Source organism: Delphinus delphis, chromosome 9 (genome assembly GCF_949987515.2).
Source record: "Delphinus delphis chromosome 9, mDelDel1.2, whole genome shotgun sequence".
Lineage (NCBI taxonomy): Eukaryota > Metazoa > Chordata > Mammalia > Artiodactyla > Delphinidae > Delphinus > Delphinus delphis.
Genome location: NC_082691.1, coordinates 85,995,907 through 86,021,855, shown reverse-complemented (window position 1 = coordinate 86,021,855; position 25,949 = coordinate 85,995,907). Strand labels below are relative to the sequence as shown.

General features: G+C 40.8%; 1 protein-coding gene and 1 long non-coding RNA gene across 5 annotated transcripts in view; one reads left to right on the top strand and one right to left on the bottom strand.

The window, feature by feature from the left end:
• Window positions 1–25,949, bottom strand: part of MKLN1 (muskelin 1) — a 355,934-nt gene that overhangs the window by 216,786 nt on the left and 113,199 nt on the right. The gene's annotated exons all lie outside the window — the stretch shown is intronic.
• Window positions 22–24,501, top strand: LOC132431210 (uncharacterized). 2 transcript variants are annotated; one of them, XR_009520683.1, is made up of 5 exons: window positions 22–1,137; window positions 7,030–7,216; window positions 14,296–14,380; window positions 22,995–23,462; window positions 24,188–24,501. It is a non-coding gene; the product is annotated as an uncharacterized lncRNA (long non-coding RNA). The 2 variants fall into 2 exon arrangements; XR_009520682.1 differs by having other exon boundaries at window positions 22,995–24,501.

Below are 25,949 nucleotides of genomic sequence, written 5' to 3'. Positions count from 1 at the left end.
AAAAGATATTACGACTCAATAATAAAAAGACAGCACAGTTAAATCATGGGCAAGGAATTTGAATAAACATTCCTCAAAAAAAATTGTACAAATTGCCAATATGCACAAGAAGAGATACTCAACATCACTAGTCATTAGGGAAATGCAAGTCAAAGCCACGATGAGATACCTCTTCATACCCACAAGGATGGCTATAATAAAAACAGACAATAACAGGTGTTGGTAAGGATATAGAGAAATTGGAACGCTCATATATTGTTGGTGGGCATGTAAAATGACGCATGTAAAACTTTGGAAAATAGTTTGTTAGTTTCTCAAAATTCTAAACATGGAATTACCATAATACTCATCAATTCCACTCCTAGGCATCTACTCAAGAGAAATGAAAACATACCTCCACACAAAAGCTTATAGATGAACATTCATAGCAGTATTATTTACAGTGGTTAAAAGTGAGACAACCCATGTCCATAAGTTGATGAATGGATAAACAAAATGTGGTATATCCATACAATGGAATATTTTCAGCCATGAAAAAGAATGAAGTACTGATGTACGCTACAACATGGATGAACCTTGAAAACATTATGCTAAGTGAAAGAAGCTGTTCATGAAAGACTATATATTGTAGATAAGGTCTTTAAAGAGGTTAAGTTAAAATGAGGTCTTTAAGGTGGGCCCTAATTCAACATACCCAGCGAGACACCAGGATCAGCCATGCCCAGAGAAAAGAACATCTGAGGACACAGCAAGAAGGCAGCCACATGCATGCTAAGGAGAGAGGCCTCAGAGAAACCAGACCTGCTGACACCTTGATCTTGGACTTTTAGCCTCCAGCACTGTGAGAAAATAAATTTCTGTTGTTTAAACCACCCAGTCTGTGGTATTTTGTTATGGCAGCCATAGCAAAATAATACAGTGGTTCTTTTGAGTGTGTAACAATGATGTGTTGTATAAGAAAGGCCTATGCTTTGAATTATTATATTTTGCAGGGTGGCATCTTCTGATCAATCATGTCATCAATTGCTAGAAATATGAGAACTCTCCAGAAGATCAAGTACCGTGTAGTAGTTACCATGCACATGCCCCATAGAGCCCTGGCCTTGGAGAATGCCCTATTCACCAACCCAAAAGAAGGTAAACATTTAGAAGATTCCTCCAGACCCACAGGATTTTCATAAATTGGTAGAGATTGATCCAGATGTGCTTAAAACCAGGGTAAATGTCATTTTAAATGATGTTAATTACTGAGAACTTTTAATAACATGGGGAAGTGATTATATTATAATATTAAGTTAAAAATTCTGCATGCAAATTTAACAAGTATAGATAAAATCACCTTATCTGTATAACGATATGCATAGAAGAAAGACTGAATAGAAATATAGCTAAAGTTAATATTAGTTTTTCTTTGTGATGAGATTTGGGGTTATTTTTGGTTTTTTCTTTATATCTCTCTGTATTTCTGAATTTTCCAAAGTGAGCATGTATTAGTTTTATAATCACAAGATATGCTTATATTTTAAAGATTAAAAATTGAGGTAGGGCTTCCCTGGTGGCGCAGTGGTTGAGAGTCCGCCTGCCGATGCAGGGGTCACGGGTTTGTGCCCTGGTCCGGGAAGATCCCAAATGCCGCGGAGCGGCTGGGCCCGTGAGCCATGGCTGCTGAGCCTGTGCGTCCGGAGCCTGTGCTCCGCAACGGGAGAGGCCACAACAGTGAGAGGCCCATGTACCACAAAAAAAAAAAAAAAAAAAAAAAAATTGAGGTAGAGGGTATATAACCCAATGCTAGGATTGAGAGTCATCTCCAGGAGATGTGGTTCTAGGACTCAGAGGTCAGATATGTTGGAACCCTGATGCCTACTTGTCCTCTTGGGATCTGGCCATAGTGTGTTGCCCTACCCCTAGAAATTCTGATTATGCTCCTGCAGTGCCTTCCTGTCTAGTTCAGGTCTCTGAACACTGATCCTCCCTCCCTTCAGACCTCTAACTCCTGACTCTGAACTTAGACTTTTCTTTCTGGATTTATATGGCCACCCCTCTTTCTCTACTAATGACTCAACACAACCTCTCCCTCCCTCTCCCACACCTTTCTCCCAACCTTTTGTATTCTGAGGCTACCCACAGTACTGACAGCTGTGTCCTTCATGAGCAGGGTGGCTAAAAAGTAGCGGCACAAAATGAGAGGAGGGGGACAAGAGAAGGGAAATGCTGAGGGAGATGCTTCTGAGGTTTCCTTCTTTGTGGGCATTTGGCACTTCTGGCTTCTGTCTACTTCTCTTATTCCTCTGCCTTAGCGGAGGGGCTTAATCTGCTTTGAGAATTGAGAAGTACACAGGGCAGGCTCAGCTTAGCTCCTTCTTTCTTCCACTTAGGTATCACCTGCCCACAGTGAGGGTGTCACCTTGGTCTGCTCCTCTGGGAGCAGGGTCCCCTTCCTACTCCCACTCCTCCCAGCGTGAGAAGTCCTGTCCTGGTCAAATGTTACTTGTGACTGGGTGAACAAGTCAACCTAATTCTGAAACTCATTTAGTATTTAGTATCTCTCACAATAAACAGACTTTATCAGCAATCAACGTGGTATTTCGGTCTGCATCTGCTCACTCTTTTGTTTCATTTCACATCTTGACCAGAAACCAGGATAGGGATTGAGGAAAAGAATAGGAACTTCTCAGAGACCTGAAAAGGAAATAACACTTGTTAAGAGCCAACTGTGTGCCCAGCACCAAGACAGAAGCTTTATGTATGTTCATTCATTTAATCCCTACAACCACCTTCATAGTTTGCATTATTTTCCCATTTCACATAAAAGGAAACTGAGGCTCAGAGATGTTAAGAACTTGCCCAAAGTCTCACAGTTAGAGAGTGGCTGATGTCTCTTTGACTTCAAAGCCCAAGCACTTTCCACTGCATTAGACGTTGTCTTTGGGAGCCACCAAGGCACTCCTCAGGGACTGAGGCAGCAGTCTCATCTCTGTTAATACTTCATCCCAACCATCTGCGCTATCAACTGAGCAGCATGCAAGGGAGAAAACCAGGATACATCCAAAGGATGAGGAGTGAGGAGATTATAAAATGCTAGACAAAAAAACATCAAGAAATGTATTTTTCCCCAGATTTCTTGGGGACTTTTGGATAAATGACCTCCCCTGCCCCCCAACCTGTGCTCTGGCTTCCTCAGTTGTAAAATAATTCAATATTACCCAGTCCTCCTTAAGTCAGGCCACATGTCATGCTTTCCTGAGACTGGCCTCAGCACAGTTGTCCTTTTGCCCCCACTTGCTATTAAAAAGCAAATGTATGTCATATGGCTCTGGGTGGCACAAGGAGTAAAAATAATGATAATGAATAATGAATCAGCTTAACAATATATGAAAACCAGAGGTAATGAACTGATGAACAGAAAATGATATTAAAGTGCCAGCCGTAGGGGCTGACCTTTTAAAGAGACAAGCTGACGAAGATGTTTTGATGTGACCCCTGAAGGACAGTCAGCTGGCTGGCTAAACCAGAGTCACTGAGAGGGCCAACAACTCCCCAGATGCCTAGGGACCAGGAACATTTCCAGGAGCTCAAACCACTGCTACCTTCTTCTCCTCCTCCCCGCAAAAAGCTCAGAAAGTGCAAGGGCACCCTACAGGCCACTAAGCACATTCCCAATTGTCCTCTAGGGAAATCTGATGCTGAAAAATGGACCTTGTCCAAAATAGTGGTTCAAGCCAGATAAGGAATTACAGAGAAGACAACCTTCCATGGTAAATACCCTGCCTCCAAATCCCCAATGTCTTCATTAGGGAACTGAAAACACAGGCACACCAGCTGGTCTCAACTGCTTTGAAGCACTGTGGCACAGTGGAAAGAGCAATGCTGTAGGGCTGGCAATAAGAGACTAGCCTTCTAGTCCCCAGCTCTGCCCAATTTTAGCTGGGTGACCTTGGCAAAGGTACTTAACTTCTCTGGACCTCACTTTCCTCATTTGTTAAATGAGGTTTGACTAAACCATGATGTCTTCTGGTTCTGAAATCCTATCTTTCATCTTTGGATTCGCATCTTACATTTAAAGAAAATTAAAGCAGCTTCTTGGGTGTTGTGTTTCTCAGAGATCTTGCCTCTCACCTTTTAAATGTTCTTCATTGGCTTTCCTATCACAAGATTAAACCTGAATTCTTCAGCGTGACATTCAAGGTTCTCTGCGATCAACCCATGCCTATCTATTGTGCCACCCTCCTCTCACTCCCACCAATCATGTATTTTATACTCTGGCTATAATGGACTATTTGTACTCCCCCATAACACTTTTCCTGCAATTTCAAATACTTACTGAGTATGTACTCTGTGCTAGACCTTACATCAGTAAGCCTTTGCACATAATGTTCACTTTGCTTGAACTGCCTTATATTAATTAAGGTAGAGCTCACTCTTGTAACAAGCGAGTTATATAATATCAGTACATTAAAGCGCTAGAATGTTATTTCTTAGTCATATAACAGATCAGTCTGGCAAGCTGCCTTCCACCCAGGGTCCTTCTATTTTGCAGCTCTGCCATTCTCTAAGCTTTAGAGTCCTTTATTTCCAGAGCTAACAGCTGGGAAAGAGAAGGAAGAAAAGGCACACCTACTTCTTTTTTTTGGCTGCATTGGGTCTTCGTTGCTATGTGCAGGCTTTCTCTAGTTGCGGTGAGCGGGGTCTACTCTTCATTGCAGTGCACAGGCTTCTCATTGTGGTGGCTTCTCTTTTTGTGGAGCACGGGCTCTCAGTGCGTGAGCTTCAGTAGTTGTGGCTCGCGGGCTCTAGAGCGCAGGCTCAGTAGTTGTGGCGCACAGGCTTAGTTGCTTTGCAGCATGTGGGATCTTCCAGGACCAGGGCTCGAACCCATGCCCCCTGCATTGGCAGGCGGATTCTTAACCAGTGCACCACCAGGGAAGTCAAAGGCATACCTACTTCTTAACCTGGTCTAGAAATGATGTACATCACTTCTGCTCACATCCCATTAATGAGAACGGATCACCTAGTTCCACCTAGATGTATAGGGGATTGGAAATTGGTTGGGCCAATTCCCAGAAAAAGTTGATGCTATGGAAGGAGAGCATGAGTCTCTGATGGTCAACTAGCCATCTCATGCCCTTCCTTGATTTGTCTTCTTAGCAAAGTCTTATTCACCCTTAAACCTCAGTCCAAGTGCTACCTCCTTTGTGAAGTCTTCTCTGACCTATGTAGGCAGATCTAGGTCCTCCTCTTCCTATGCCTCACTGCACTTTTCCCATTTCCCCATTATGACAATTAACATAATGTACTCTGTGGTTTGCATGTCAGTCTGGACGATGAGCCTTGAGGGCAAGGATATTGTCTTTTCATTTTTTTTTTTTTTTTTTTTTTTTTTTTTTGCGGTACGCGGGCCTCTCACTGCTGTGGCCTCTCCCGTTGCGGAGCACAGGCTCCGGACGCGCAGGCTCAGCGGCCCTGGCTCACGGGCCCAGCCGCTCCGCGGCATGTGGGATCTTCCCGGACCGGGGCACGAACCCACGTCCCCTGCATCGGCAGGCGGACTCTCAACCACTGCGCCACCAGGGAAGCCCGTCTTTTCATTTTTGTATTTGGAAATCTTAGCATAGTACCTGGTAAATAGTAGTTTTACAATAATATTTAATGAATTGATGAATATTATCAGTGAATGAATGACTGTTACCCTAAGGAAAATAAGCGGGTTTTTACAGAGGAACAAAGACTTCAGTTTTAAAAAAAAACAAACAAAAATTATTGGTGATTCAAGATTATCCATAATGCTAAAAGGAAAATAAGCTTTCCACACAAATGTTACAATTATAATTAATATTTTGCATTATTATTTACTTAGAGTCTGTCTCTTGCATAAGCTCCGTGAGAGTAGGGACCTTATACATATTGTTCTTTGCTCTGACTCCAGCATCTAGCACACTATCTGGCACACAGTAGGTACTCAGTAATTATTTCAGAAAGAATGAATGGATAAATAAATGAATGAAGACTGCACCCTTAATTCCATGAGCCATATAATAAGTGCATGTCTTACATTGCAAGAGGAAAGTGTCGATGGGGTGGTGAAAACTTACACTACAACTAGAAAAGCAGAACAGAATCAGGACTTTACCATCATTACCTTGTACAATCTATGTCATCATCCTCTTTATATAAAAAGATAGGGCTTCCCTGGTGGCGCAGTGGTTGAGAGTCCACCTGCCGATGCAGGGGACACGGGTTCGTGTCACGGTCTGGGAAGATCCCACATGCCGCAGAGCGGCTGGGCCCGTGAGCCATGGCCGCTGAGCCTGCGCGTCCGGAGCCTGTGCTCCGCAACGGGAGAGGCCACAACAGTGAGAGGTCCACATACCGCGCAAAAAAAAAATAACTAAAGATGAACAGGTCTTCCCTGGTGGCGCAGTGGTTAAGAATCCGCCTGCCAATGCAGGGGACACGGGTTCGAGCCCTGGTCCGGGAAGATCCCACATGCTGCGGAGCAACTAAGCCCGTGTGCCACAACTACTGAGCCTGTGCTCTAGAGCTTGCAAGCCACAACTACAGAAGCCCGTACACCTAGAGCCTGTGCTCCGCAACAAGAGAAGCCACTGCAATGGGAAGCCTGCGCACCACAACGAAGAGTAGCCCCCGCTCACTGCAACTAGAGAAAGCCCGCATGCAGCAACGAAGACCCAACACAGCCAAAACTAAAAATAAAATAAAATAAAATAACTAAATTTATTTTTTTTAAAAAAAGATGAACAAACATTATTGGAGGAAACTAAAATCTCAACGGCAATAGTTGCCTGTGAGTAAATGAGGAGAAATGGATGTCTCCAAAATGGTTGCACTATGAAATAGCCTTTGTAAATTGGTTAATGAGAGAAGCAGGAAGCAAGAGTGCAGACAATTACAGAGTCGTGACAACTGAAAAATACACTGATTGAGAAGAGACAAAAACATGTTTTTTATAGTTTTTGAAGAGGTATGGAGACACTTTTTCAAATGTTTATAACACATTTATTCTCCTCATAGGTCCCATGTGACAAAGTTTGGATTAGACATTACAAATGGCTTCCAATGGACTACTTGCCAGACTTTGTCATGGGAACCATCTGACGAGCAGAACAAAGTGCAAGTGCATAAGCAACTTCCAATGAGAACCTCTGTATGGGCTTGGCCCAGGTATCTTGAAACCCTGGGAAGACCTAAATATAAACAAGTAAGTTTGCAGTGTGGACTGATTTGTGGTGGTACCAAGGTTGATGCTGATCTTGACAGGTGGACTTTTTCTAGGAACTGACCAAGATGTTAATGGTAGGTATAGGCATTAAGTGACCTAAAAATAGGACGGTACACTTATTTTGCAGACCTTTGATGATATACAAGCATGGAACCATTGGCCTGCCCTGAGGAGCTGTCTGTCTCCCCTTGTGGCAGAAACTGCTATGAGCTCAGCACACAGCTAGACTAAACTTCCTAGCCTCTCTTGAAGTTGGGCAGATCCATGTGCCAGAGTTCTGGCTAATAGGATGTGGATGGAAGTGATGGGTGCCAGTTCCAGGTCTGGTGCATGAAAAGCCTTCTGTGCAATACACGGCAGGCTCTTTCCCCACCCACTGGCTGAATGGAGAGGATTCTGAAAACCTAGAGGAAGCTAGAGCATGTCTTGGAAGAAGACCGTGAAATACTGCATAGGATTGACCTCTACATTCCATACCTCCCCACCCCTCCCAATCTATATCGTACTATGACAAGAGCGATATATTTTTATTGGGCCAAACCATTATATTGAAGTCATTTGTTATAACAATTAGCCTATCTTGACTAACACAACCCTATTTCCCAACTTTTTTCCTGGTCACAAGTAGGAAGAGAGACTAGGGTGAATTTCGGGAGTCTCAGTCCACAGCTACAGAGGATCAAGACAAAAGAAGGTATCAGAGACAAAGCTCAGCATCAGGGAATATCACATTTAGTGGGATTCTGGAGTTAATTTTAAAACTTAGACATTCCCACAGAGCTGAAGCCATGCATGTGAGCCTCTGCTTATCTAACCAGTCCCTTCTGGACATTTTCAAACTCTTGGGAGAACAGTGAATAACCATTTCCCGACCATAGTTAACATATGAACCCCCAATATAGTCTGTTTGATTTTATATGCTTAGGGTCTAGTCAGATAATACCACATTTAAAACCTGTTTTACTTTTGCTTTTTGCTAAACATAGTAATTAAGAAGAAGAAGAAAAAATCAATTAGTAACTGTGTTTGAAGGTGTATATATATATATATATATATATATATATATATATATTTTTTTTTTTTTTTTTTTTTTTTTGCGGTACGTGGGTCTCTCACTGTTGTGGCCTCTCCCATTGCGGAGCACAGGCTCCGGACGTGCAGGCTCAGCGGCCATGGCTCACGGGCCCAGCCGCTCTGTGGCACGTGGGATCTTCCCAGACCGGGGCACGAACCCGTGTCCCCTGCATCAGCAGGCGGACTCTCAACCACTGCGCCACCAGGGAAGCCCGAAGGTATATTTCTTATGTGATTATGCAAGGTTTGGTTGAGCCCAATACTAATGGACAATTATGGGGGAGCCAACCAAGCACTGGGGCAAAAAATGAGGTCTTTTCGTGCTTGCCTGAAGATGTTATTGGGAAACTTTTGTTTACTTATCAGACTTTGGAAATTAAATCCTTCTTCAAGTAGCCTCGGGTCTTAAGGACAATAAGTAAAGATGTGCTGACTGAAAACATTTTAAAAAACAACTTGTTATAGCTTTTAAAATAACAAGGGATAAATTCAGCTTAAACCAGGGTATTCCAAAGTCATTTGGCCTGCTCAACAGAAACACCAAGCTTAAAAGCTGGATTCTATAGTTCATCTTTGTGCAGATGCTGTACCAAGTGAAACTTAGCAGGGGCCTGGGACAAGAGTCCTAGAAAATGCTAGATAGCTTCTACCTGTAAACCGAATCCCATTATAGGAAAGAGGCAATTGATCTCCCTATCCTGGGAGTGCAGAGAGAGAGGGATGAACTGGGAGAGAGTTAGGGCCCAGGGGGATGAAGAAGTAAGAGATTTAGGAGAAAGTCTCATTTTTTGTAAGAGTCCCTTAGGGCTGAGATGAAAGAATCGGTCTTGGGATAGTACTTTTCTTTTCAAGAAATATATTCTACTGCCCTATTTTCAAGGGGTGCAAACTAAGCTATGAAGATCCTCATCTCTTCCTGAAACTTCATCTTTTATCCATCTTCCCAAGGCGCTCCATTCCTTTGTCTTCCCACCTAAAACCCCTGGCTACAGTGAGATAACCATGAGCAGACCTGGTACTTCTTGAAGCTCATCACCAGAGCTATGTCAAAATCACGTAGGAATCCAGCAGACAAACAGGTGGGCTTAAGGAAATGTTGCTAAGGTATGGTTAGGCAACTGAGTATCCCCCTCAAGACAGGATCTGTTGATTAATACAAAGGATGTGCGACCTCCTTGTATATTCCCTAATCAGAGCCCTCAGGACTTGGCAGGAGTTCTTAAGGGATCTGTGTGGCCACGTAGAACTATGTTATATGAGTGCTTCCCAGCCTCTTCTGTCAGTGATCTCATTTTTTCCCCCAAAGCTATATGCTTTGAAAGATTTTTAACTACTAAATAAATCACATTTATAAAGAAAATACATTAACTTTTTATTAGGTACCAGGAATTGCATTAATGAGTGCTTTACATAGATCATCTAAAATCCTCAAAGAGTCTGAAAAATAGAAATGAATAGCCCCATTTTACAGATGAGTAAACTGAGGTTCAGAGATGTTAAATAAATAGCTCAAGTCTTATTGCTAGAAACTCAAATTTTTTTTGGCCATACTGCACGGCTTGTGGGATCTCAGTTCCCTGACCAGGGACTGAACCTGGGCCATGACAATGAAAGCCTGGAATCCTAACCACTAGGCCACCAGGGAACTCCCTAGAGACTAAACTCTGATTGGTCTTACCTCCATACCCACATTCTTTCCAACAGACTTTCTCTACCCTATAGACAACACACACAACCAACCAGAACTTCTTACTGTGAAGATACAGTCTTTACAATGAGTTAGTGTGGCATAATCTCCCCCATCTTCCAACCCCCTGCTCCCCACAAGAATAAAGAAGCTTTGCATTACTTAGTCAATCTGTTCAGGCTTTATTGTGAATAAATACACAATGTCCTTAGACTTCCCTGGTGGTCCAGTGGTTAAGAATCCACCTTCCAATGCAGGGGATGTGGGTTTGATCCCTGGTGGGGGAACTAAGATCCCACATGCTGCGGGGCAACTAAGCCCACAGGCCACAATTACTGAGCCCTCACACTCTGGAGCCCGTGGGCCACAACTAAAGAGCCCACACGCCACAATGAAGACCCAGCGTAGCCAAATATAAATAAATTTTTTAAAAAAGTATATATATATACATATATATGTATGTATATGTATGTGTATATATATATATATATATATATATATATATATATATATGTCTTCTAGGCTTTTTTGAAGTATTGGACATGGTTCAAGTAATTTCATTACTATCCTTATAGAGCTCTGAGATCCCAGAAAACCAGAATGGAAACTGGAGCTGGCAGTTCAAAACAAATGGAAATTGGACAGAGGGAGTGCAGAACACAGATCCAGGCACAGACCTCCTCTTCTGGGATTCTCCCACCCCTTTGATTCTATTGAGTATTCAGTGACATACCACTCGCTGGTGTGAAGCAGGGAATCCTTCGGGAACACAAAATTTGGTGGGAACGGGGGAGTCATTAAAGTATGCCAATCTAGAATGAGTGGCAAAAGAAGGGAAGAAAAAAGAAGAATGAGTGAAGAGGGAGAGGGACATGGAGAGAGGCAGAAGGAGGAGGAGGAAGGAAGAGAAAAGAAGTAAAGAAGGGAGGATATGTATAAAGAGGAGGGGAAAAAAGAAGAGAAAGGGAAAAGAATGGATGACCGTTTACATTGTCTTTTCTTGTAGCTAGTGGTGACGTCTTCACCACCAAATATAGTAACCCCCAATGGAGGTAATAGGCAAGGGTTGCTAGGTCCACCAGCAGTGCTATTGTGGAAGAACTATTTCCTCAAAGGGACCTTTACCACCGCCCCTACCCAACTGGTAACTTGGAAGCCAGAATCTTTGAAAATTACAGTATAAATGGAGAAAAAGGATATTACTAATTCCAGTAGTAAAATGAAAACTGTTAGTCCAGTATCCTAAGGTTAAGTTCTGTCCTGCTATGCAGAAAATTCACAACAACTCCCTTGTCTTTGTGATAGCTTAAAAACAAAATAACAAAAACAAACATGAAAAACAAACAAGCAATAATAACAAAAAAAAACCCCTCTGGGTATCCAGAAATACAAGGCAACCTTGAGCAAAGTTTAACTGACTTGGGTACTTAATTGCTGTAAAATGGGAGTGTCTATTTGGAGATTTAAAAAATAACTCATTTTCCTTAGAAACCCAAATTCTTATTTTTAATAATGAAATCCTGTAACCTAGTTGCTTATATTTTCAATAGATTATTTAGTTTACTGTAGCTAAAAGATAAGAGTTAAACATCAACCAAAGAGAATAGATGCATACTTTTTCCTCACTCTAGAATTTAAACAGTACTCAAGAAACATCTAAAGATCCATCTATTCTGCATCCAAAGAAAATGCTCTTCCTTAATTTTTTACTCTAGAGTTTAAAGTGGGTTTTTTTTTTTGGCGGGGGGCGGGGGAGAATAGAAGGTGAAGGGAGAGTTATTTTAAAATGCCATTAAAAAAAAAAAAATGCCATAAAAGAGTCTTCCGTATTTGAACTCCCAAAATGTTCTGACTGTCTTTAAGAAGTGTTAGCAAAAAGATCTGTCTATTCATAGGTAAATTCTGGCTAATGACTAGTTGCAGAGTACCTTCTTCTGGGCCCAGTCTCTGCTAGACTTCATATTCCAGAACGTTCTGCCCTGATTGACCTCCCTCAGAGATAAACATGAATTCCTGCATCTATTCCTTAAAGAGGACAAAGCCTCAGTCTTAATCCTCTTATCCTTTACACAGGATAAATGCTGTCTCCTAGGTGCCAGGCAACAACTCAGAGCCCCTTTATCTGAACATTCAAAGTAGGGATAATCATTTTAAAACAGTGCAAGTAGTCAAGTTCCCATTTAAAAAAACCCATTTTTAAATAGGCTGTCATCACCTTCACCCAGTGATCAGTATTACTCACTTCATTAGTAGTGAGACAACCAGACATTACGTAGGACCTAATACGAGGCAGTAGGAAGTATACGGCATTACCCTATGAAGAATTCTTACCAAAATGTTTAACCTGATTCCTATCAAGCCTTGATCTAACTTTGAGCTTACAAGAAATACAGAGGACAGAAGAACAAGTTTAACAACACCATGAGAAAACAGACAAATCCCGCAGGTGGGACATTCTGCAGAACAATTAGCCCAGAATCGTCAAAAAGTCAATGTCAATGGGGGGTGGGGGGGTTGGGAGGTGGTGGGATGAACTGGGAGATTGGGATTGACATATATACACTAATATGTACAAAATAGATAACTAATAAGAACCTGCTGTATAAAAAATAAATAAAATTCAAAAATCCAAAAAAAAAAGATTACTTAGAGATAATGGAGATAAATCCAAAATACAGTCAGCTAAAAGAGTTGAAAATGGATGCCTCTGCAAAAGTGGAAATGGGGGAACAGGTAGTGCACTGCCTTCTGTTTTCATAGAAAACCTTATAATACTTGTTATTTCTTTAAACCATGCATATGTATAACTTTTGTTTTTAAAAGAATATAAGTTTCCTGATGGCAGGGACCATGAGAGTCTTGTTCTATTAAAATCCCCTGTGCTCCACCTGAAGTAGGTGTTCAAAAAGTATTTGTTATTCAAGTAACTGAAGTCACTGTTCTTGAAGCTCTAAATGGCTCCTTGTAAGGCACAGCATTGAGATCACAATGCTCGTGATGCCTCCAGGGACTGCAGGCAGGGTCTGGCCCCTGCAAACTCCTCTCCCTGACTCTTCCTCTAGTGCCTCTTTCAGGTGCTCACATGCACATTGTTCCTTCCTGCCTCAGGAAATTTGCCCATGCTGTTCCTTCTACCTAAAAAAGCTCTTCACCACCATCACCTCGTTCTCTCCATAAATCGGTTAGACTTCAGCTCAGATGTCACTTCCTCCAGGGGATCCTCCCTGTCTCCTGTCTCCCTCTCTTCACCAGCCTGATGGGGCCATGGTAGGCCTATCCCAGGATCCCCAAGGACCTTGTAGGTTATGTTAAGGCATTTACTCTTCTATCTAGAAGAGAATAGGGAGCCACCAAAGTGTTGCCAGCCAGGAAAGATAAGATCAAATATGCTGGTAGGTCTGGGGCTCAGAGAATTGTGAACAGCAGCAGGCAGCTTACCTGGGACACAGATGACTTTTGCTCAACAAACAGTGGCCTCATCCTACCTCCCCAGGGTACCTCCAGTAATTCCCTATGGTAGTATTTTCCAGAATGGGGCACGACTATCACCGGGGGCTCTAGGGATAATTTTAGTGGCATATAACCAAATATTTTTCAAAGATTAACATATTTATTTCAATGGGGATTCAAAAATAAAACTTGCATTCTAACCGCCGCCCCCCAAAAAAGAAGTCAATGTCATGAAAATAAAATGCATGTGGGTATGGTGTGAGGAGACAGGTCTAGATTAGGAGCCTTAAGAAACATAACAACCAAATAAAATATGTTTGAATTAACCATCTTTAAAAGTCATTTGGGAGGAGGGGGAAATGGAGAGTTATTCTTAAAGGGTGTAGAGTTTGTTCGGCATAACGAAAAGGTTCTGGAAATCGTGGTGGTGATTACACAATATTGTGAATAGACAATGCCACTGAACTGGACACTTAAAATGGAAAATTTTACAATATGCATATTTTACCACATGTTTTTTAAAAAGAGATTATGGGAACAAGTAGGGAATATTTGAATGTGGGTGGATATTACATGCTATTGAGAAATTGTAGGAATCATGTGAAGTGTGAGAATGGAATTGTATTTACCTGATAAAGGTGTGTTTATTATTTAGAGATAAATGTTGAAATATTTAGGGGGGAAACATATATGTTTCTGTAACTTGCTTTAAATTACTTCAGCAAAAAAAAGAAGAAGAAAAAGGAAAAATGGAGAATATATGGAAAAATTTTAGCAATTGTTTGATCTAGATGGTAGATATTGGATGTTCATTATACTGATTATTCTGATTCTTTCTATGTATTAGAATTTTGCAAAGGAGAAGGGAATCATGAACAAATCACCTTTCTATAAGACACCATAAACGATGACTGGAGATCTGAATTGGAAATGTAAGTTACTCTAAGGTGATGCTCTCTGGTAGGCCAGACTTTCCAGGGTAAGGAGGTGGGTGGCACAGGAAGAGTGTTGGTGGTCAGAGTCACATAACCCTAATAGAGGTGTTACATATGAAAAGCAGCTGAAGAGAAAGTTCAAAAGGATGAAGAAAAAGTTTCAACCCAAAATGGGAGGGCAGGAAGTCTGCACAGAGAATCATTGCTCTCAGCTGTAACTGGCTTTCCTGTTACCCCTGTGTCCTTCCTTGGGGTTTGGGCTGCTTAATTGCACTGAAAGGTCAAACTGTTGCAGTTATGGGAGCTAAACAGAGAGGAAAAGGATTGTTTTCACCAAAGACACTGCAGGTCATTTTCCTTCTACAAAACTATGCACCATAAAGCAAGTCACTAGGTTGTATCTCTTCTATACAGTTTTGAAGTTCATCTCCATCCTCATTTTTCTTCGTGAACAGAACTTTAGTGTACCCTGACTAGAAATGCATTCAGAAGAGAAGGGAAGAAGACTTTGAAAAAAGAACCACGCAAGGCACTAATACAGTAAATGCATGGCTTCCCCTGCCTAAGATACCTGATAACATCTGCAAAGCACTTCATTTATACCAACAATTGTAACCTTGCCATAAAACACAAATTGCTTTAATAACTCTGCAATTTCCTTATGGGTTAAAATCTTACTCAGCTTCTTCCAATGGGTCTTTGATTTTCATGGAACTGTGAAACATTCTTACTCACTAAGGCATTCTGCTCAGGTTTGGTTTGACCCTGTCTTCTCCACTACCTACATATCTATAGGTATCTCTGTCAGGAATCTTCCTCTGACTACAAGCTTCAAGGACAGGAACATCAACCTTCTCTCTATCCTCTCCTTCCTATTCTGCAAGAGGAGACAGTACTCTAATTGCAGGCAGAGATCCACATTTACGGTGAGTAGGGTCACTGGGCCTTTCGCATTCCCCTTCTTCTCCCCCATCCCTTTCCTTCCCTCTCTTTCCTCCTTCGTGGTGGCCTCAGTGTTAGGAGGGCAATTCTCCCTCACACCATGAAGTTCAGCTATTTGGTTAGCCTACATTCTCTCAAATGCTCTCGACTGCTCTCTTATTACACACCCAGTGGAGGGTGATAAAATTGCAAGACGCAGGTTTGGGCTTAGGGCAAGGAAAAATGCCCCCTAAATCTTCTATCTTGGCTATGAGATCTAGGCCAGTTTAACAGAGAGCACTGCATTAGCATTTTAGGTGCAACCCGATTAACAAAATGTTACATTATTATTGACTCAACTGTCAGGGCTAACAGTGGTACCTGGGCTAAGCCTGGGTTTAGGCATTCTTTTATCCCTTGTCCTAATAATGCCTTTATCTATCTATCTATCGATCCATCCATTTATCCATCTATCTATCATCCATCTTTCTATATATATCTAACAGCTTTATTGAGATATACATCACATACTATACAATTCACCCATTTAAAGTATACAGCTCAAAATTTTTTAGTATTTTTAGAGTTGTGCAAACATAACCACAATCAATTTTAGAATATTTTGTCACCCCCAAAAAGAAACCTTGTACCCATTAGCAGTCACTCCCCATTTCCTCCTAACCTCCTCTATCAAACCTCAGCAATTAGGCAATTGCTACTCTATTTTCTGTCTCTATAGATTTGCTTTTCTGGACATTTCATATAAATGGAATCAGGCCTTTTTCACATAGCATAATGTTTTCAAGGTTTATATCCATGTTGCAGTACTTCATTCCTTTTCATCGCCAAATAACATCTATTTTATGGATATACCATATTTTATTTAACCAGTCATTAGCTGATAGACATTTGGGTTGTTTTCTCTCTTTCTCTCTCTCTCTCTCTCTTTTTTTTTTTTTTTTGAGACTGGAACAGCACAATCTTTATTCAATGGCCAAAGAATGGAGAAGCAGGAACGTAGTTTGCAAATCAACTTCTCCAGACTGTTTCTAATTTTAGACTATTATGACTACTGCTGCTATGACCATTCATGTGCAGTTTTTGTGTGGACATATATTTTCATTTCTTTTGGTTGTATATGTAGGAGAGGGGTTGCTGGGTTATATAGTAGCTCTATGTTATAGTCTTTTGAGGAGCTGCCAGACAGATTTCCAAAGTGGTGTATCATTTTACATTCCTATGAGGAATGTATGAAGATTCCAATTTCTCCACATCTTCACCAACCCTGAATACTAAACAAAGCCCCTATTTTGACATTTTTAAATGTACAATTCGGTGGCATTAAGTATTTACATAATTTTGTGTAACCGTTACCACTATCTCTTTCTAAAACTTTACCATCATCCAAAACAAAAACTCTATAACCATTAAGCAATGATTCCCTATTGGGCCCCAAATGTTTTTAACAACTTTATTGTGCTGTGAAAACTCTGCCTACCAGTCAGGACAATAGTTTGGCTGCTGCAAGTAAGAAAACTAGCTCTATCTTGGTTTGGTCAGTCGCTTTCAATTTAGATCTGGGGTTTTTTGGCCAAAGAGTTCTCGCCCTGTGGGTGAGCTTGTTAAACCTAATATCTGGAGGGAGACCAATTTTAACCACCTTAATGACTGATGGGACTTACTAATCTTGATCTCCAAGGTATTCAAATGGCTTGTGGTAGGCTTATTAAGAAGTCAGTAAAAAGTCAGTCAGGGCCACAGGCCCTTGTAAAGATCTTATTGGAGGCAAACTTTGTTCCAAAGATAGCTGGAAGATGAATTGTCTAGGAACAACTTCATTTTAAGTGACCAAAAATAATAGTGCCTGGGGAGGATGAGACATGATTCTGGCTTGGAACAGTAGACTAGGACCAAAAGATCAGAGCCGGAAATTCCAAGTTTCCTACTGCCTTTTCTTTCACAAATTAAAACATTTAGTGAGGGTAGGGATAAACTTTGTGATTTCCTTTCTTCATCCAACAAGTTCAAGGTGTTTAGAACATGATGCTTATTAGACGAGACTCAATCTGCAGTTCACAAATCCAAAGTAGCAATAACTCTCAAAGCCCAGGCAGATACTTCCCAGATGCATGATGTCAGTCACAGGAAACAGCAGGATGGAAAAATAATAGGGAAGATTTAGTGAAAATCACTCCACCATAAATACAATCTAAACTACATGCCCTATTTGGGGACCAGCAGTGAGACAAATACTTGAACACAATATGCTATTCCAGGGAACTGGGGCCCAGAAGAGGCTGACTGGCTTACGCTGAAATCCAAGAAGAGAGCTAAGATTTAGTACCCTTGTTTCCTGATACCTGGTTTAGTGGTTTATTTTTATCAGTATCTGCTGGTATTCTGTGCTTGGAGTGCATAAGGGAGATGGTTCTCAGAGATTCTCTATGAAGTTTTCATCTGGTCAGGGGTGATCTATCAGTACCTTTACCTCAAATTCACTTCCAATTTAGTCTTCATATCATACTTGTTCAGAACCCAAATTCTGAACAGTTCAGAAGAATGAGGGGATCAGTATCCAGACCTGCTACAATATATTATCTAAAATGTCCAGTTTTCAACAAAAAAATTATGAGACATTCAAAGAAACAGGAAAGTATGATGTGACCCATACACAGGAGGAAAAAAGCCATCAACAGAAACTCCCTGTGAGAGGGCCCAGATATCCAACTTAGCAGACAAAGACTTCAAAGCAGCTATCATAAATATATTGAAAGAACTGAAGAAAACCATGCTTAAAGAATCAAAAGAAGGTGGGGTAACAATCTCTCATAAGATAATCAATAAAGAGATGGAAATTATTATTGTTTTTAAAAGAACCTAATGGATATCCTGAACTTGAAAACTGTGATAATAGAAAAAAAATTCACTAGAGGGGCTCAGCAGTATATTTGAACTGGTAGAAGAAAGAAGCAGCAAACTTGAAGATAGAAAGATAGATGATAGATAGATATTATTTGATCTCAAAAACAGAGAGAAAAGAGGATGAAGAAATATGAACAGAACTTCAGAGGAATGTGAGAATCATTAAGCACATCAACACATGCACAATGGGAGTACCAGAAGGAGAAAGAGAAAGAGAGGAGCAGAAAAATATTTAAAGAAATAATGGCTGAGGGCTTCCCTGGTGGCGCAGTGGTTAGAGTCCGCCTGCCGTTGCAGGGGACGCGGGTTCGTGCCCCGGTCTGGGAAGATCCCACGTGCCGCGGAGCGGTTGGGCCCGTGAGCCATGGCCGCTGAGCTTGCGCGTCTGGAGCCTGTGCTCCGCAACAGGAGAAGCCACAACAGTGAGAGTTCCGCGTACTGCAAAAAAAAAAAAAAGAAGAAGAAGAAGAAGAAATAATGGCTGAAAACTTCTGAAATTTGATGAAAAACATTAATCTACACATCCAAGAAGCTCAACTAATCCCAAGTAAAATAAACACAAAGAGATCCACATTCAGACACATAGTAAAAATGTTGAAAGTGAATATCTAGAAAACAGCAAGAAAAAAACCCAACACATCACAAACAAGGGAACTCAAATAAGACTAATAACTGACTTCTCACCAGAAACAATGGAGGCTAGAAAGCAGTGAGATGCCATATTCAAAATGCTGAGGGGAAAATCCCTGTCAAATAGGAATCTTTTATCCAGTAAACTATTTCTCAAAAATGAAAGTGAAACAGAGACAATCCCAGATAAACAAAATCTGAGAGAATTCACTGCTAGCTAGAGTTATAAGAAACAAGGAAGTTCTTCAAGCTGACTCAAATCCACACAAAAAACCAAAGAGCACTAGTAAATATAATTATATAATTATAAAACACAGTATATCAATATATATTTTTCTCCCTTTTTTCTCTTAAATGATCTAGAAAGCAGTTGTATAAAAGAACATATTTGATAATGACAGCACAATGGAGGTGGGGGGGAACAAAGCTGTAGTGGAATAAGAAATGAGTTACAAGATGGTAACTCAAATCTGCAGGAACAAACGAAGAGAACCATAATTGGTAAATAAGAAGGTGATATAAAAAAACTCTAAATGTAACTTGCTTTCCTTTCTTTTCTCAACCTTAAAAAATGACATAAGATTATATTAATGAATAATTATGACAGTGTATTATTCAGTTTGTAACAAAACTATAAAGCAGTTAGACCTAACAGACATCTATAAAATGCTCCAACCACCAACAGCAAAATACACATTCTTCTCAGATGAATATGGACTATTCTCCAGGATAGGTTATATTCTAGATTATAAGACAAGCCCTAATAAATTTAAAAGATTTGAAGTTATACAAAACATGACTTCTGACCACAATGGAAATAAATCAGAATCAGTAGGACAAGGAAATTTGGTAAATTCACAAATATGTGGATATTAAACAATTCACTCCTGATAACTGATAGGTCAAACAAGAGATTACAAAGGAAATTAGAACATACTTTGTGATGAATGAAAATGGAAGCAAAACATACCAAAATTTATGGAATGTACCAAAGTAGTACCTAGAAAGAAATTTATAGCTGTAGATGCCTATATTGAAGAAAAAAAAAAAAGAAAAAGATCTCAAATCAATAACCTATTCTTCCATTTTCAGAAACTAGAAAAAGAAGAGCAAACTAAACCCAAATCAAGCAGATGGAAGGAAATAGATTACAGTGGAAATTAATGGAACAAAGGATAGGAAAAACAATAGAGAAAATGAACAAAACCAAAAGCCACTTCTTTGAAAAGATCTACAAAATGACAAACCTTTAGCTAGACTGACCAAGAAACAAAAGAGAGAAGATCCAAATTACTAAAATCAGAAATAAAAGAGGACACTACTACCAACTCCACAAAAATAAAAAGGATAAAAGAGCGAATACTATCAACAACTGTATGCCAATAAATTAGATAACTTGGATAAAATGGACCAATTCTTTGAAAGACAGAAACTACAGACTTCCCTGGTGGCCAGTGGTTAAGAATCCACCTGCCAATGTAGGGGACACGGGTTCGAGCCCTGGTCCAGGAAGATTCCACATGCCGCGGAGCAACTAAGCCCATGCGCCACAACTACTGGGCCTGTGCTCTGGAGCCCATGAGCCACAACTACTGAAGCCCGCGTGCCTAGAGCCTGTGCTCCGCAACAAGAGAAGCCACCGCAATGAGAAGCCGTGCACCGCAACGAAGAGTAGCCCCCGCTCCACTCAACTAGAGAAAAGCCTGTGCCAGCAGCGAAGACCCAATGCAGCCAAAAATAAATAAATTAAAAAAAAAAAGACTACACAAACTATGCAAGAAGAACAGAAAATCATAATAAACCTGTAACAAATAAATTGATTGAGTTAGGAATTTAAGACTTCCCACAAAGAATAAGTTAGACCCAGATGAGGTCACTGTTGAATTTTACCAAAATTTAAAGAAATAATACAAAATTTTCACAAACTCTTCCAAAAAATAGAAGAGGAAGTAACACTTCCAACTCATTCTTTGAGGCTGATGTTACCCTGATTCCAAAGCCAGACATCACAGGAAAAGTACAGAACAATATCTCTTATGAATAAAAATTGCCAACATTATACTAGCAAACTGAATCCAGCAACATATAAAAGTGACGATACACTTAGAAGAAAACAGGACAGAGCTTTACAACATTGGATTTGGCAGTGATCTCTTGGATATAATACCAAAGGCATAGGTAACAAAAGAAAACATAGATTATGTCTAGAAATATAGAAAGAACACTTACAACTCAATAATAAGACAAATAACCCAATTTTAAAATGGACAGGGAACCCTCCTACCCTGTTGGTGGGAATGTAAATTGGTATAACCATTATGGAGAACAGTATGGAAGTTCCTTAAAAAACTAAATACAGGACTACCATATGATCCAGCAATCCCACTCCTGGGCATATATCCAGAGAAAACTATAATTCAAAAAGACACATGCACCCCAGTGTTCACTGCAGCACTGTTTACAATAGCCAAGACATGGAAGCAACCTAAATGTCCATCGACAGATGAATGGATAAAGAAGATGTGGCATATATATACAATGGAATTACTCAGCCATAAAAAAGAACGAAATAATGCCGTTTGCAGCAACATGGATGGACCTAGAGATTACTATACTAAGTGAAGTAAGTCAAACAGAAAGACAAATATCATATGATATCACTTATATGTGGAATCTAATAAAAAAATGATATAAATGAACTTTTTTACAAAACAGAAACAGACTCACAGATCTTGAAATCAAACTTACGGTTACCAAAAGGGGAACGTAGGGAAAGTGATAAATTAGGCGATTGGGATTAACATATACACAGTACTATATATAAAATAGATAACTAAAAAGGACCTACTGTATAGCACAGGGAACTCTACTCAATATTCTGTAATAACCTATATGGGAAACGAATCAGAAAAAGAATGGAGATACACACACACACACACACACACACACACACACACACACACACCCCTGAAACTAACACAACATTGAAAATCAACTATACTCCAGTGAAAATTTTAAAAAACAAATAAGTAAATAAAGCCATGTGAACAAATCTTAGGACCACATCAGGCATGCCCTACAAAACAACCTGGTTTCCTCCCAAAATGGATATACCCTGAAGACCCTAAATTGCTTATAAAAACAATTAAAGCCAATCACACTTGATACCCTAAAAAATAAAATGGACAAAGAATTTGAATAAACATTCCTTCAAGGAAGATATACAAAAGGCCAGTCAATAAGCACATGAACAGGTGCTTAACATCATTAGCTGTCAGGGAAATACAAATCAAAACTAAAATGAGGGCTTCCCTGGTGGCACAGTGGTTGAGAGTCCGCCTGCCGATGCAAGGGACACGGGTTCGTGCCCTGGTCCGGGAAGATCCCACATGCCGCGGAGCGGCTGGGCCCGTGAGCCATGGCCGCTGAGCCTATGCGTCCGCAGCCTGTGCTCCGCAATGGGAGAGGCCACAACAGTGAGAGGCCCGCGTACTGCAAAAACAAAACAAAACTAAACTAAACTAAAACTAAAATGAGATACCTCTTAATACCCCCTAGGATAGCTATAGTCAAAAAGGCTTTGCGTACCGCAAAAAAAAAAAAAGGTCCAAATAGTCAATTTCATGTTATGTATATTCTACCACACATACACACACACACACACACACCCCTTGGGGCCCCACCGCTGCTGGCTCTCTGTCCAGAATGTTCCTCAAATTGTTTAATAATAACATCTAATCTGAGGCTTTGCCAGCACCTGAGGTTCCTGAAGAGCTCCAAAGATTTCCTGAGTATTACTGCCAACAGCATGGCAAATGGAAAAAAAATTAACTTCCCATATCTCTGCCTGTTTCCCCAGAAACTTGGAAATAATCTGTAGCTACTTAGAGTCCAGGGGTGCAGAAAGGCTTAAGAAGGGTGTATGGACATTTGGAGTTAGTCTGAGTTGGCATCCACTTCTGTGTACCCTCATTAAGTGGTACCTGAAATAACTAGCAGGATCATTAAGTGGCTTACCCTAATCCTTCTAAATTGTTAGACTTGATCTAGAATTATGATGCTATAACCCCAACTAACTGCCAATAGTTTTGAACATCCTTTTCTGATTGACTATGTCTTTTTCCTGTTTATCTGTCAGGCCACTGCAGCCTTGTGACCCAAGGCTCTGGAATGGATCAGCCCTCCTACTCACTCCCTCCTGCACACACCGTGTCTCCATGGAAACAGCTTGTCAGGCCCTGTTTGGCTGCAGGTTCTGAAGACCTCTCATCTGCAGCCCCAGTCCTGCACAGATTCAGTCTTAATAAGCCAGGCTTCTAAGGAGGAACTTGTACTAGGAGGCCCATCCTCTCTAGCTGGTGGGGTCTGGAATTGTCCTTAAGTCTCCTTTGGGGTATACGTGGGGAGTCCTGAATGCCACTGAGTTGCCGTGACCTTCCAACACTGATATTCAGGTCAATGGCAGGGTTTCCATCCTGGGTTTCTGCTTCAACCTGAACTCATCATCTCCTTCTAGCAAGCCTTCTGCTCCCATCATCTCTCCCCACCCACCAAAGGTGAAAGTCATTTTGAGCTCTACAGGCCTCACCTGTGGCTAATCACCAAGGTCAGTTGGTAACTACTTTTGTATCACTCAACCTCATCTTTCTTGCATCCCTATTGCCTCTGCTATAGTTCAGGCCCACATTATTTTCTTCTTCAATTACTGCAAGATCCTCCAACCTGGTCCTCCTACTTCTATGCTTGCTTTCCTTACATCCAATCTCCATATTACAACCGGTGAGAAAACTTCCTAAAAAAACAGATCTGACACGTCCTTCTCCCACAGAAAATCAGTGGTTCCCATTGCCCTCAGGATAGAACTCAGACCCTCTTACATACATACAAGATTACACCTTTAATCTGACCCCTGCTCACCTCTCCAGGATCATCTCTTGCCCCTTCCCCTGCATATTCTGATCTTGGTCACACCAAACCACTTACCTTCTCCAATGAACCACCTGTTCTCTCTTGCCTCTGTGACTTTGCGCTGTTTCCTCCTTCACCTGGAGTGTCCATTCTCCATGCCCCACCCCACCCCCCATAAACCTTTCACATTCTTGTGGAAGCTTTTCCAACTGTCAAATCTTAAGTGCCTCTTGTTCTCTTAGAGCTCCTATGTTTACTCCCTTTCTGCTGAACTGTCAACTCCCTGAGGGCAAGGAATATGCCAACCTCTAGTTCAGTGCCTAATATATTCACTCAAATGTCTGTTGTATATGTGAAAGAATAAAGACTAAGCCACTGGAATAAAAATGCCACCCCATGCTAATTACAAGTATCCTTTTCCAGAGTCTTCTGTTGTCGGGCATCATTCATCCATCAGATTGGATCAGGCATTTGCTACACTGCCAGGACACTGCGACTTGGACTGCTGGCCACTGTCCTTGGGGGTACATCTACAAATGGGTCAGTTGCCCCAGTTCACTCTGGCTAGTTCTGGTTGCCTCTTTTTTGTTAGTCACTGGGGAGGTCCCTGCCGGCCTCGTGGCTGAACCCTTGTGGCCTCAGTCAGCAGCTGGAGAGCCATTCCTAAGAGCTGAGATAGTGACTCAGCCCTTCTCTCATTACCGAGGGAAGATTCCTTTCTCACTGGTTATGCAATGTCACCCAGGCTATGTTTTCATTAGTGGAGTCCAAAATTTGGAATCGTGGTAAGAGGAGAAAATGGCAGTTAATCTCAGGAATAGATAAGATCTGTCATGTTTCTGCAGGAGAGATTTTCTTTTTTTCTCTTTTTGTTTTTGGTGGGTCATGGGTGGGTGAAGGAAGTGGTAAGGAACCTGTGTTCATATATAAAGAAATAAATCAAAGGAGGAGTTGGATGTATACGATGCTTTTGCTCGGAGAGTTCAATGGATTATCTGGGAAAGAAGCCAGAAAAAGAGAGACTTCTCATCAGAGGTAGGTGCCCACCCATGTATGTAAAAGAGCATTTAGACCTCAGCCCTGTTCCATTCATTTTTTCCTAAATCAACACATCTCTCATCTCCCAGAAATGAGAAACCAGTCAACTTTTTGCTGTGGACCTGGATGAAATGAAAAAAAAGAATGGATTTTGCTTCAAACTGGGTTCCCTTGCTTGCAGTGTAAGGCTTACACAGAAGAGTAAGGACACTAGGAAGAGGAAGTAGCAAAGCAAAGGCACAATCTCACCTTCTCCCCTGCAGTAAGAAAGTAAAAGATCCATTAGATGAGAAAATGTATGTGAAAGCACTTAGCACAGTGCTTGGCGAATGGATGGGATTCAATAATATTGACTCTTTGTTTTATCTATGCTCAGTGTAGAGACTCATAAGGCAGATTATGTGTAGGGAGAATATAGGGGGAACCAGTGGGAGTGAGGGAGTATGCTCTACCTCGATGATAGTTAAAATTTTGCTGTTAGAGTTTCTTTCCTTTGACTGTATCAAAAAACAAACACCAACTAGAGGCAAAAGACATTGTCTTCAGACATTTCTATTTCTATTTTACTATTAATGGTTCGTTATATTCTTTCTCTCTTGTCTGTCTGTCTCTTTTTTTTTTTCAGGCAGTAATGGAGAGAACTTAAAGGCATTAAACATCATAGATGAGGGTGGAAGTACACGTTTTCTGTTTCTTTAAGCTAGACAAAAACCTAACAGTCTGAATTGGAATACTATCACTCATAACTTCTACTATATAAATAAATAATTTTAACAAGTATAACGTCCTAGTAGACATGAGACAGTTAATGTAGAGACCAAGGAACAACTAGGTCATTTGCCTCAGTACTGAGGTAGTTTCTTAATTGGACGTGTTAAGAGTGGTAGAAGATCTCATCTGTTGACAACTTAGAAAGTTGCAGTTGAGGAGGCAAAAGGAAAACAGAAATCATAAGCACTTTTACACATATGAAGTTGTTAATAGGCAGCTTCTAACTCTATGTATGTTCGTATTACTAAAACCTAGAACAGCACTCAGAGTACTTGTAAGTGCTCAACAACTGTTTAACCAAAACGAAACTAAAAGAAAAACAAAATGAAACAAACAAAACTTGGTACTTGTTAACATCAGTCAGCTATGTCCCACT